The sequence below is a fragment of the Lipotes vexillifer genome, unplaced genomic scaffold, assembly GCF_000442215.2.
Source record: "Lipotes vexillifer unplaced genomic scaffold, Lipotes_vexillifer_v1.1 scaffold871, whole genome shotgun sequence".
Taxonomy (NCBI): Eukaryota; Metazoa; Chordata; class Mammalia; order Artiodactyla; family Lipotidae; genus Lipotes; species Lipotes vexillifer.
In genome coordinates, this window is record NW_006771782.1 from 992,192 (window position 1) to 1,005,184 (window position 12,993).

The following is a 12,993-nucleotide window of genomic DNA, read 5'->3' on the forward strand; positions in this document are numbered from 1 at the left end:
TCTGTAACCTCCCTTCACTATCGTGATGATCAAAGTGGAGTTGGTGCTTTACCCACCATTGCTTTTAAAACTTACTCTGCATGAACACATGCTCACTGTGGACATTTTAAAAAACACAGACAATATGATGTCACATATGTGGAATCTAAACTGTCAAACTCACAGAAGCAGAGTAGAAGAGTGGTTACCAGGGGCTGGGGGGAGGGGGAATGGGATGTGACAGTCAAAGGGAACAAAGTTTTATGTAAGATAGCTAAGTTCTGGAGATCTGCTATACAGCATAGTACCCATAGCTAACAATACTGTATTGTGTACTTAACATTTGCTAAGAGGGTAGAGCTTATGTTAAGTGTTCTTACCTCAAAACAGTAACTATAATAAAAAGGGTGAGAGAAAACTTTGGGAGGTGATGGGTATGTTTATGGCCTTGATGGTGGTGACAGTTTCACGGGTGTACGCTTATCCCCAAACTCATTCAGCTGTAACCATTAATTACATACAGCTTTTTATCAATTATACCTTAATAAAGTGGTTTTAAAAATAAATAAACAGAAAAAACACAAAAAGTATAATGGAGAAAATGAAAACTAGCCTTACCACAGATATACCCAGGGTAGTTGGGTTGATACAAGCTCTTGTTTATTCTTTATATTAATATATAGTCTACAGAGGTGTGATCACACTGAATATAAAATTACTTTTTCTCCTTATCACATCGGTAAGAAATGGGATGAGGTGACCTTTCAGGGATATCCTGCAATTCCCTCAACCATCCTACTCCTGATGGACATGTTTTTGTTTTTGTTTTAGATTTTTTTTTTTTTTAATTTATTTTTGGCTGAGGTGGGTCTTCGTTGCTGCGCACGGGCTTTCTCTCTAGTTGCGGCGAGCGGGGGATACTCTTTGTTGCCGTGAGCAGGCTTCTCACTCCGGTGGCTTCTCTTGTTGCGGAGCACGGGCTCTAGGCGCACGGGCTTCAGTAGCTGTGACACACGGGCTTAGCTGCTCTGCGGCATGTGGGATCTTCCCAGACCAGGGCTCGAACCTGTGTCCCCTGCACTGGCAGGCGGATTCTTAACCACTGCGCCACCAGGGAAGCCCTGATGGACATGTTTTGCTCTACCTTTTTCCTTTTAAATATCAAATAAGAAATATTAACTATTCAATTAGTGAATGGTTTACCCATAAAGCTTTATTCAGTTTCCTTAATTTTGCTCCTTTTAAAAGGCTGCTGCTACCAATAAAAATAAGGAAAGAATCAATTATTTATTCTCCCTTTCTTATATGAGATATTTATCACTCGTAATCAACTAATAGATGAAGGGACATGTCTCTTTAAAAAATTATAGCAGCTAATAAATGAACAGTGTTAGAATCAGAATATCACCGTTTCACAACCCCAAATAAATTAATGGGTCTAGGCATTGATTATCAGGAAAAGAGGGTCAACCAGCCATTGTGTGTCTCCCAGAGGACACAACAGTACCTACAGTCTTAGTCTGATCAAACCTCCTACCAACTTGGAGGAAATACAGATCACAGGGGCCATGCTGGACAATACCAGCTATCTGCAATCCACAGAATCCAGACAGTGTGAAGGAAACCACCACCAAACAACCCGGACTCTTCACCTTGCAAGGAACAGCAATAAAAAAACCAGAAGAAATAGATTTAAAAGGACTTGTCCATTTTTAGATGGGCAAGATAAAACTATGGTGCCTAGGGTAGTACAGTCAGGTGAAAAACTAAAAGAAACACAAGGAAGTGATCACTCTGAAAGTCGGGATAGAAGTGATAATAGTTGGAGGAGGGGAGGGAGTTGAGGTTGGCACAGAATACATGATGGGGGGAGGCTTTGAGGATGTCCAACAAAGTTCTATTTCTTGACCTGAGCGCTTACAAACTATATATTTGTTTTGTGTCGTTGTGTGTGTGTGTGTGTGTGTTATTTCATAATCAAAATAGTTTAAAAAGAAAAAAAAGTTAAAGGTGTACTACCTGTCTCGGGTTAAATAGTGCCCCTCCCAATTCATGTCCTTCCCCGAACCTTGGAATGTGAGTGTATTTGGAAATAGCGTCACTGCAGATGTATTTCAACATTACAACGTTGCAGAGAGTTAAATTCTTATGAGGGCATACTGGAATAGGATAAGCCCTCAGTCCAGTATGATTGGTGTCCATATAAGAAAAGAAGAAACACAGGGACGAATGGCACGTGAAGACAGAGGCAGAGACTGGAGTGCTGTGATTACAAGCCAAGGACACCAAGCACTGCCAACAACCCGCAGAAGCTAGGAGAGAAGCACGGAGAAGACTGTTCCTCAGAGCCTTTGGTAGGAACCCATCCTTCTGACACCTTGACTTTGGACATTTAGCCTCCAGAACTGTGGAAGAATAAACTTCTATTATTTGAAGCCACCTGGCTGGTTGTCCTTTGTTACTGCAGCCCTAGGAAACCAATACAATACCCAAACATTACCATGCATTCATAATTTTTTAAAAAATGAAAAGAGTGATTAGTTTTGCTGTAGACCGGGTGTGATTTTTCAAGGTAGGATTTCCAGGTTCTTGTCCATATGCAAACTGTTGTTTACTTGGTTGTAGCGATAGCCAGATGCAGTTTAATCTCTGGGCTCTCTCTTCACCTGACAGGTTTGCGATTTAATTCAAGGATACGCATCACCACCAGCCATTGGGTCACACTACATCCTGACGTTTCCCTTGCCAAAATGAAACCAGCCTTCCACTGCATTTCCAGCATGTAACTCTGCTTCTAATTTTTTCTGCTCACATCACAATCAGATCAGGCTCATTGCACCGTGGGCCATGGGTCGCCTGAGTAACATGCTGATTCGCACTTCTGCACACACATCCTATGACCCCACTTCCACAGAGATCTTCCCCTCGAACCACAAGCAGATGAAACTCCGTGAGCAACAGGGACTCAAAGAAAAAAGGGAGAATATTTGTATGTATACCTGATTGACAAATTCCCACTCACCTCACAGGGCTGGTGCAAGGAAAGGAGATCAAGCACAGAAGTGCTTTGCTCGGTGACAGCACCTGCTAAGCATTCGTCATATGTCAGCTGCTGTGATGTGAATGAGCACTGCCCCCACCACCCCATGGATGTGCCACCTCTGCCTCGCCCTTTACATTTACCTGATTTTTAGATTCAGCTCTTTCCTTGAGACACTTACCTTCTCCTAATATAACCTACGGGCAGGTGGTGACTCTTAAATCACTACGGTCCAAAACATATAGCCCTCCCCTTCCTTCCTGTCTAAGTGGGGCGGATCCACAAGAAACCCCCCTTCCAAGTGGTGGAGAACCAGCTTCCTACAAGAGGTCTTTGTTTGCAAATGGCTCTTACACAATCACTCTTTTATTTCACTCGTTACTTTAGAGCAACCCACAGTCCCCAAATAACTTGTCCCAGGCATACCTGCCTCGGTTGGCCACCTCTAATTTTGCACCCTGGGTACCCCAGCACTCATCTAAATGACAGCCATGTCTAGATGACACAGTCAATGCTATCTCAATTCCCTTAGGTACTAAAATGCCCCCAAACACCTGAAAACAAGCCCTTTCCCTTAAAGCCTAAGGAAAGAGCCTTCTAAACTGTACTTTCCTAAATGTTAGCAGGTCTGGCTGTCATCCCTTTGAAAAGATGAGACCTTTCAAGATTTTGAAAGGTCTTTGGCCTCCTTACAGTTCTAACCCTTTTCCATAACTCTCACATTTGACTGTTCCAGGGGAAAACTTTCAGGTGCCATGGAATGGAATCATTATCCACCTGGGAATGAATAAAACCAATATTATCTGGAAGCAAAGGGGTTACATCATTAGTAAGGAACTGGAGTCCTCCAAGCAGAAATAAGAGCTTCTCTAACTGGTTAGAGGATTTTGCTAAAGGATTTGAAGCAAGAACCAGTTGAAACTACATTTTGTAAGTTCTGCCATTGTCACGTGGGATTTCAGGAGTGGCAGGAGCTTGTTATGATGTAACCCATTCCCAGCAGACTTGAGGATCTTAAGTAACTCAAGAGGATTTTCAAAGCATAATCGCCAGCATCACCCTCAGTGCTCTGGTGGCCATCAATGACTCATTCTCTGCATAAGTAATACTTCCTTAGACTATTTCTATGTCTTTCTCCTTGGCTGAGTGACAAACTTCTCCCCGACCCTCAAGTCTCAGTCTAATAGTTCCTTTCTGCCAAGGGTTTTCCCCAGGTTTTCATCCTTCTCCCAACTCTAATTGCTTCCTCTTCTACGCCCATCACACTTCAAACATCTCTCTTACAGACTGTGCAACAGATATTTTTCCGCAGGGGACAGGAACCATCTCATGCATATTTTATCCTCCTCCCCGGACCTCACTTATGTGTTGGAATAAGCATCCACAAGTGTCCACTTCAATTCTACTCCACCATCCAAATTTGACACTGGGGAACATTGTTAAATAAGATCAAACAAATGTTGGAGGCAATTCACTAGATTTTTTTTCATCTTTTGCTTTAGTTTGGAATCCAGCTGGACAAGAATATATACTTTGGCTTGATTATGGACTGTAGATTTCTGCACAACAGTTCTGGCTTTTAACTCAATGTTTATTTCATTTGAACTCCTAATGACCATGATACACATGTGGTCATCAGTGTCAGGGCCATCCAAGTTCCCAGGGAAAAAGGACCAGTTACTGCATCCCAATTCTACTGTCTTGCTTTTTTGCCTTCCCTCTTCCTCATTCTCAGAACATTCTTTACCTCTTCTAAGCCGGTACTCCTACCAGTGGCCCCTTAAAAAATCCTCTAGGATCATCTACATTGGCCATTCTGTGGTGCCAGAACTGGGATGGGGCAAGAGAGATGACTAGGGTGCAAAATTTAAGGAGGCGCTCACTCTCAGGTGCTGAACCACCACTCGAATGACCCTGGGAGTGAGCGCCTCCTTAAATGCCCCGCCCTTCCCCACACCCTGCATTATTGCAAAGACCCACTTGCAACTAATCCAAAAAGTTGTGTTTGAATCTTTTCTCTGCCTTCCCAGTGGATCAATCCATGGCCCCTGACATTCCACGTAGGTCAAAATCTCGGGGCTCACTCTCTTTAGACTCTCGCAGCTACCTGACAGAACACAAATTCCAGATTTCAAGTCTACCTGCAATGAACATGTTACCTTTCAATACCCACTTTGGGTTTTAAGCAATCATCAATCCCTCCCAAAGATGGACGTCATTAATATGAGTCGTCTTCCAGAGAAGAGTTTGGTAGAGGTGTTTCTTAATTAGAGTATTACTCATTTCTTGTTTTTCAAAGCTTTTAATTTATCATCTAATAGGCACAGTGATCCGTGGAATAATCCATCTTAATTTTTTTCCTCTTTTAGATGGCTAGGCTTATTACTATTCACAGCACAAGCCAAATGGTTTGGTTATTAAGTGGTATCATTTGTACCCTAATGAATTTACGCCTTTCACACCATTGAAAAAGAAATGGAATATCGTGAAACGTTAAATGAAACCCCAAACAAAGACGGAGCAATGTTAACCCTCATTGCTCAAGTGTGAGGGAACTGACCACTCAGAAGGTGACTGGATAGTGTAGATTTGTAGGATCTGCTGTGGGCAACCACACCCCTGCAGACTCTTTGGAATGTAGTACCATCGGCCCCAGGCAACCTTCTCAGCATCTTGTCCCAGGTTCACTTTTATTCTCTGTCCTCATGCCCTCTGGCCTCTTTGCAGTCTCTGCTTTCATACTCAGCTCCTTCTGCTTCGAATGGCCCTCTCTCCCTTCTTTTACTAGTTATGTTCTACTCATCGTTTAAAATCCAGCTCAATTATCACTTCTTTAGAGGAGTTTTTCTTGATCTTCCCAACCAGGTCAATTCCCCTATCCACATTCTCATAACACCATCTTGGAATTATCCAATGGCAATCTTACATTCATTTGAGTCACTTTGATTGTTTAAGTCCGTGTCTCTGTAAGACCATAAGTTTCATGAACGCAGAGGATCTTGTAGGTGTTTGCTCACCATCATCTTCCCAGACTTCCAGAAAACCACCTCTCCTAGATCCATTGCAGAAAGAAATAAGAATGACCACAACTAGTGTTCCTCTGTGAACATGGTCTGAGCCAGTCACATTTTCCCCAGGGGTCATGCTTGAACACCAACTTAAATGCTCCTGGACTTAGTTGAAGCACCAACCAATGGTACAAGATCAACTCTGATGGGTTGCGGTCCATTGGGGCGAAATAAATCAGGAACACATTTTTTAGACTGTGAAACTCTTTATGATTATTAGCCTATTTAATAAGCAAAACTGTGATTCCCTCAGGGCAGAGAGAGCATGTCTGTTTCAATCATTACTCCGCACACAACTCCTAGAAAAGGGCTTTGGCACTGCTGGATGAGTGACAGACAGAATGAACGGATGGATAGAAGAGTTATCATCATTTAAGATATTAAGAAGATGAGGGGCAAAGAGGTGAAGTGACTTGCTGGAATGACATTAGTGAGCCAAAGCAGAGCCTAGGAATCAGGGATGTTCCCACTGCCTCTTGCCCCCCTCCGCTTGGGATGGTTTATCAAGGCAGCCTCCCACGGACAAGAAGTGTCAGAAAAAACTGAGATGGCCTCTGTGCTCAGGATCTTGGCCTCGAAGTGTTTGAATGACATGACTCAAATTTCCTCCCGCTGTCTGGATGGGAAACCAGCTCCAGAAGAGATGGACTGACTGTGGCCAGAATCCCTAGCCCTGGGAAATCCAGCCTCTGGCCAGCCATGCAGCTGGCACTGGCGTCTCAGACTGGGTGTGGGGGACCATGACCCTGTTTATGAACAGACTCCACCGGGCCATCCAGGCAGCACCAAGCAGGCCACCAAGATACAGCTACCTGGGCCAGGGGCACTGGGACCAGGGATACACCTGACAGAAACCTCTGGGCATGACTCAGCCACGTGAGTCTCACTCTCCCCTCATCAACTTCCTCGTTCATTCATTCATTCATTCCGGAGGCTGTCATATGCCAAACACGCCTTTGCGCTGGGGTCCCTGAGACTGGTGCCATTTTCCTGCCGTCTATGGCTGCACTCTCCAATACCGTAGACTTGAGCATTTGAAGTGTGGCTGGTCTAACCTGAGACATGCTCGAAGTGTAAAATACATCACGGATTCCAAAACCTTAGTACCAAAAAAGGAATATAAAACATTTCATTCATACTTTTTATTGTATTGAGCATATACTGAAATGATGATATTTGGGATAGATCTGGTTAAAGAAAATATATTTTTAAAATGAATCTCAGCAGCTTCTTTTTACACTTCTTACTGTGACTAATTAGAGAAATGTTAGTTTCATCCATGGTTCACTTCATATTTCTATTGGACAGCAACGTACAGGAGAGGCTGACGGGCAAGTTCTAAGCTGGGGGTGAGGGTGACGTTACTAGCCAGTCCAGGTGCCGGGGGGAGCCCAAAGGACACTTAGCCCAGACTGTGAGGGGTGGGGGTGGGCGGTGAGAGCAGCTTCCTAGAAGAGTTCACATCTAAATCAACAGACAAATCTGAGTTAGTTCCATGACCAGGGCACTGTGGGAAGGAACTGGGTTTACACATCGGCACAAAGCTGAGAAGTCCAGATGTGTCTCCAGTGATGGGAGTGAGGGGGGTAGACAAGGGGAAGAGGAAACAACAAAGCCAGAAAGGGCAACAGACATCAGCTCCCCGAAACTGAGTCCAGGGCTGTCCGGCAGAATTATAATGTGAGCCACACGCAAAGTTTTAAATTTTGTAGTAGCCACAGGCAGAAAAGTAGAAACAGGTGAAATTAATTTTAATTATATGTTTTCTTTAACCCAGGATATTAAAAAGGCTATTGTTTCAATATTTAATCAATGTCAAGGAGACAGTTTGCATTCTTTTTCATTATGATTGTCTTTGAAGTGTGCTGTGTATTTCACATTCCCAGCACACCCCAGTTTGGACCAGTCACAGTTCAAGTGCTCAGTGCCACACGCGGCTAGTGGCGACTGTATTAGGCAATGCCACGTCCACTAGACTTTTCTCTTGAATGCAATGGGGAGAGGTTCTAAGCAGAAGAGTGCCTTAGACAAATCTCCCTGGCAGCCATAAGGGAGACCAGTAGCTTTCTGGAGGCTGTCACCACCATCTTCTGTACCCTGTCACCTACCCAGGCACCTCAGTTCATAAACTGATAACTTGGGAGCAAAATCTCTCTTTGCAGACTTAACCCTTTGATGATGTTATTGGAGGGAAGTTTTGGGATGCAGACAGCAGAGCCCCATCTTGGGTTTTTCCAGAGTCCTGAAAAGGGCAACTTTCCCTCTCTCAATTCCTACGTGGTTCCCACACCATTCAGAGGGCGACCTGCGACAGATCCCTGCAATTTTTCATCCTTGGGTTTCTCCTCTGTTGAAACTCTGATGCCTATTCTCACCTAAGAGTATAGGTGCAGATAAAACGAAGCAAGATATGTAAAATGCCTCACGCTGTGCTTCATAAAGAATTGATCAAAAAATGGTAGTTTCTTTCCCTCTGAGAGTTGTCATACAAGACTCTTCACATCCCCAAGAGCAGCACAAGAGGATGTAAACTCAAACAGCATGACTGGGGATCAGACTCCTAATCCTTTCTCCAACCCCCATATAAGGAACTTCAAGGAGTCAGTCCCTTTCAGAAAGCAATGTCCCAAAAATATGCAGGTTACAGACTGCCCAGCTGGGAACTTTTTTCTAGCATCTTACTCAGCTTTAACTGGTAGGAAAACAGCTTTTCGGTTTCCCTCGGCTCTACCTTATTGGAGAAGCAGTTTAAAAACTGTTCCTAATCTCCAAGGAGTTTCCAGGTGCTTAATGACTTGCCAGGGTAATAAACAACTGAATTCTGGGAAACGATTATGTGAGAATCAAAGGAAGCAGCATGATCGGGGCAGAACTGGGAAAAAGCATTGGTTTTTGAAGTCTGCCAAATCTAAGTGTGAAGCACGTTTCTGTCGCCAATAGTCATGTAGTCTTTGGACAAATTGCTTATGTCTTTGAGAACTAAGGTACTTATCTATAAAATGGGTATAATATGTATCTTGCAAGATAAGAATTATACATTCAAGGTAACGATGTATTAATTATCTATCACTGCATGACAAATTGTCCCTAAGATTTATTGGCTTAAACCAACTTATAATCTCAGTTTCTGTGGGTGAGGAATCTGGGTAGGGCTTAGCTGGGTCCTTTGGCTCAGGGTCTTTCCCAAGGCTGCAATCAAGGTGTCAGCCCAGGTTGTGATATCATTTCAAGGCTCAATTGAGTAAGGATCTGCTTCCAAGCTCTCTCGTTGGCTGTTGGCAGGATCCAGGGCCTCATAGGCTTTTGAACTGACAGTGTCAGTTCCTCACTGGCTGTTGGCTGGAGTTCTCCCTCCATTCCTTGCCATGTGGGCTTCCCCATAGGGCAGCACACAACATGGCCATTTGTGTCATCAGAACAAGAAGGCAAGCATAGCAGAGGGAGATCAGCTCAGTGCTTTGTGACCACCTAGAGGGGTGGGATAGGGAGGGTGGAAGGGAGACGCAAGAGGGAAGAGATATGGAGACATATGTATATGTATAACTGATTCACTTTGTTATAAAGCAGAAACTAACACACCATTGTAAAGCAATTATACTCCAGTAAAGATGTTAAAAAAATAAAATAAATAAAAACATGTCAGCCTTTAAAAAAAAAAAAAGAAAAAGAAGGCAAGACGAGTCAGAGGAAGAGAGAGATGAAGACAGAAGTCACAGTCTTTTATTTTTAACGGGTAAGAAATTGATTTTTTGTTGATAGCCATTCTTACCGGTGTGAGGTGATACCTCATTGTAGATCAGTTTTGTTTGGTTTTTCTTTTTAATTATTTATTTATTCATAGTTTTGGCTGTGTTGGGTCTTCGTTGCTGCGCGCGGGCTTTCTCTAGTTGCAGCGAGCGGGGGATACTCTTTGTCGTGGTGCTCGGGCTTCTCATTGTGGTGGCTTCTCTTGTTGCAAAGCATGGGCTCTTGGTGCGTAGGCTTCAGTAGTTGTGACACGTGGGCTCAACAGTTGTGGCTCACGGGCTCTAGAGCACAGGCTCAGTAGTTGTGGTGCACGGGCTTAGCTGCTCCGCGGCATGTGGGATCTTCCCGGACCAGGGCTCGAACCCATGTCCCCTGCACTGGCAGGTGGATTCTTAACCACTGTGCCACCAGGGAAGTCCCCTCATTGTAGTTTTGATTTGCATTTCTCTAATTATTAGTGATGTTGAGCATCCTTTCATGTGTTTGTTGGCAATCTGTATATCTTCTTTGGAGAAATATCTATTTAGGTCTTCTGCCCATTTCTGGATTGGGCTGTTTGTTTTTTTGATATTGAGCTGCATGAGCTGCTTGTATATTTTGGAGATTAATCCTTTGTCAGTTGCTTCGTTTGCAAATATTTTCTCCCATTCTGAGGGTTGTCTTTTCATCTTGGAAGTGACATTTTGTCACTTTTGCTGTATTTGGTTGGTTACAAGCAAGTAGCTGGGTCCAGCTCACATTTAAGGGGAGGGGACTACACAGGACTGTGAGTCCCAGGAGGTGGCTGGGAGCTGTTTTAGAAGCTGTCTGTCACGATATTTAAAGATTCTCAGTAAATAGTAGTTGCTGTTAAGACTGAATATAAAAGCATTTGGAAAGCATCGTTCATCACAGAAATAGGAGAAATCTCCTGGATTATGTATTAGGGTGAGGAAATTCAACAATCACATGACACTGTCAGTCTATAAAAGAGGTTGATTCTAACCAATGCTCGCTTATCCAAAGACTGCATTTAAAGATACATTTAGGGACCTCCCTGGTGGTGCAGTGGTTAAGACTCCGCGTTCCCAATGCAGGGGGCCCAGGTTCATACCCTGGTCGGGGAACTAGATCCCACATGCCTGCAGCAACTAAAAGAGTTCACATACCGCAACTAAGGAGCCCACATGCTGCAACTAAGGAGCCCGCCCGCCTGCCGCAACTAAGACCCAGCGCAACCAAATAAATAATACATATTTTTTAAAATTAAAAAAATAAAGATACATTTAATTTATATCAAACAGCGGTTTGATAATACGTTACCAGATAACAATGTTTGAACATTAGAATTAAAAAGCACCCACTCCTCCTACATAATGTTTTATCATAAATCCAAATCCCTTTCTAGTTATTTTAGAATGCATGTGTTTTTATGGGGATGGAAATAAAAATATGCACCTCGATTTTCTCATTTAACAATATTATAAAGACATTTAGTCCTGCTGTACATTCTTTATAATTAGCACTTTAACAGCTACAAAACATTTCCATTCAGTAGATAAATGTCAGAGCCATGGTTTACTTAACCATTCCCTTATTCTGTGACATATAAGTTGCTTCAATGTTTTGCCATTGAAAACAATCGAGTATCTTTTGCGTGGTAAGTTTTTTCCCCATAATTTGAATTGTGTCTTTAGGATAAAGTCCCAGAAAAGCAATTCGAATACGCACATTTTAATGGCTCCGTCAAGTTTTTATTCAAATGGGAAAATGGCTTTGGTTTTTATATAAGCAAACACTGCTCCATCAGCCCCAGATTGAGTTCCTCAAAGGCAGACACCCTAGCTTACTTTAAAAAAAAATTTTTAAACCATAGAATCTATAATTCGACTGTACTTCAATAAAAAATAAATTAAAAAAAGCAATCGGACTCTATAAAAGATGACACAACTAAATCTATCTGCATAACAATAATTGAATGGGAGAAACTTGCCAACTAAAAGAAAATACTTTCAGATATAGTTAAAAAAAACTAAATGGACTTCCCTGGTGGCGCAGTGGTTAAGAATCTGCCGGCCAATGCAGGGGACATAGGTTCGAGCCCTGGTCCAGGAAGATCCCACATGCTGCAGAGCAGCTAAGCCTGTGCACCACAACTACTGAAGCCCGCACACCTAGAGCCCATGCTCCGCAACAAGAGAAGCCACCACAGTGAGAAGCCCGCGCACCGCAATGAAGAGTAGCCCCTGGTCGCTGCAACCAGAGAAAGCCCATGTGCAGAAACAAAGACCCAATGAAGCCATAAGTAAATAAATAAATTTATATATTAAAAAAACTAAATGAAAACATATGCTATCAATAAAAGATATGCCTAAAATAAACCATAGCATCTAGCCTATAAGCAACATGTAGTGAATATTTGTGCACTGAATGAACACATGAACAAAAATACTTAAAAATCCGAGACTTAAGGAAGAATATTTCAACTAGATCTATCGCATTTTTTAAAATCAAGAGATGTTGCATTTCCATTTAGATTTCACTAAGAGATGTGGAGGACTTACCCATGCCAAGCCCTGGCATTCTGTTGCCCTTTCCTTATTTTATTTTATCCTCACAGCACCCCCTAGAGTTCATTTTCCATACAGCAACAGAATGAAAGGCTCAAAGGCTACATCAGATTACATCACACACCTGCTTTTTTCAGAGGGTCCCAGGAGGCGTCTATGTATTGATATTTGTCTGACAAGCTCCCATCACTTGAAAAGAAACAGAAGGTCCTCTTCACTGGGGAGAATACTAGTTCTGGGGAAACCTCTGCTTAGGTGGAAACAAAATTTCCACTCAATAACCAGGAACCATGGGAATTTTCCTGAATGTAGTTCAGCCTCGGTGATGGGTCATTTTAGCCAAACTACGAATCAGAGTTATATAACATTTAGGTAAGCAGGGCGAAAATGACCCTTGAAAAATAATTTAATTGGTCAAAATTTACTCTGGCTAATGTTCCTGGCCCCTAGGCAGCATGTTAAACTCTTGGAATTCTATAGAACCCTCCTCCCCCAGCCTTTTTTTTTTTTTTTTTAAAGAAATGTTCATCTTTTTATTTCCGGAGCTATCACTCTCATTTTTTTTTTTTTTTTTTTTTTTTTTTTTCATGTCCGCGGGTCTCTGACTTTT

General features: G+C 42.7%; 1 protein-coding gene across 1 annotated transcript in view; it reads left to right on the forward strand.

Annotated features, from left to right (window-relative positions):
- The window catches only part of VAT1L (vesicle amine transport 1 like), a 143,271-nt gene that overhangs the window by 127,396 nt on the left and 2,882 nt on the right, over positions 1–12,993 (forward strand). The gene's annotated exons all lie outside the window — the stretch shown is intronic.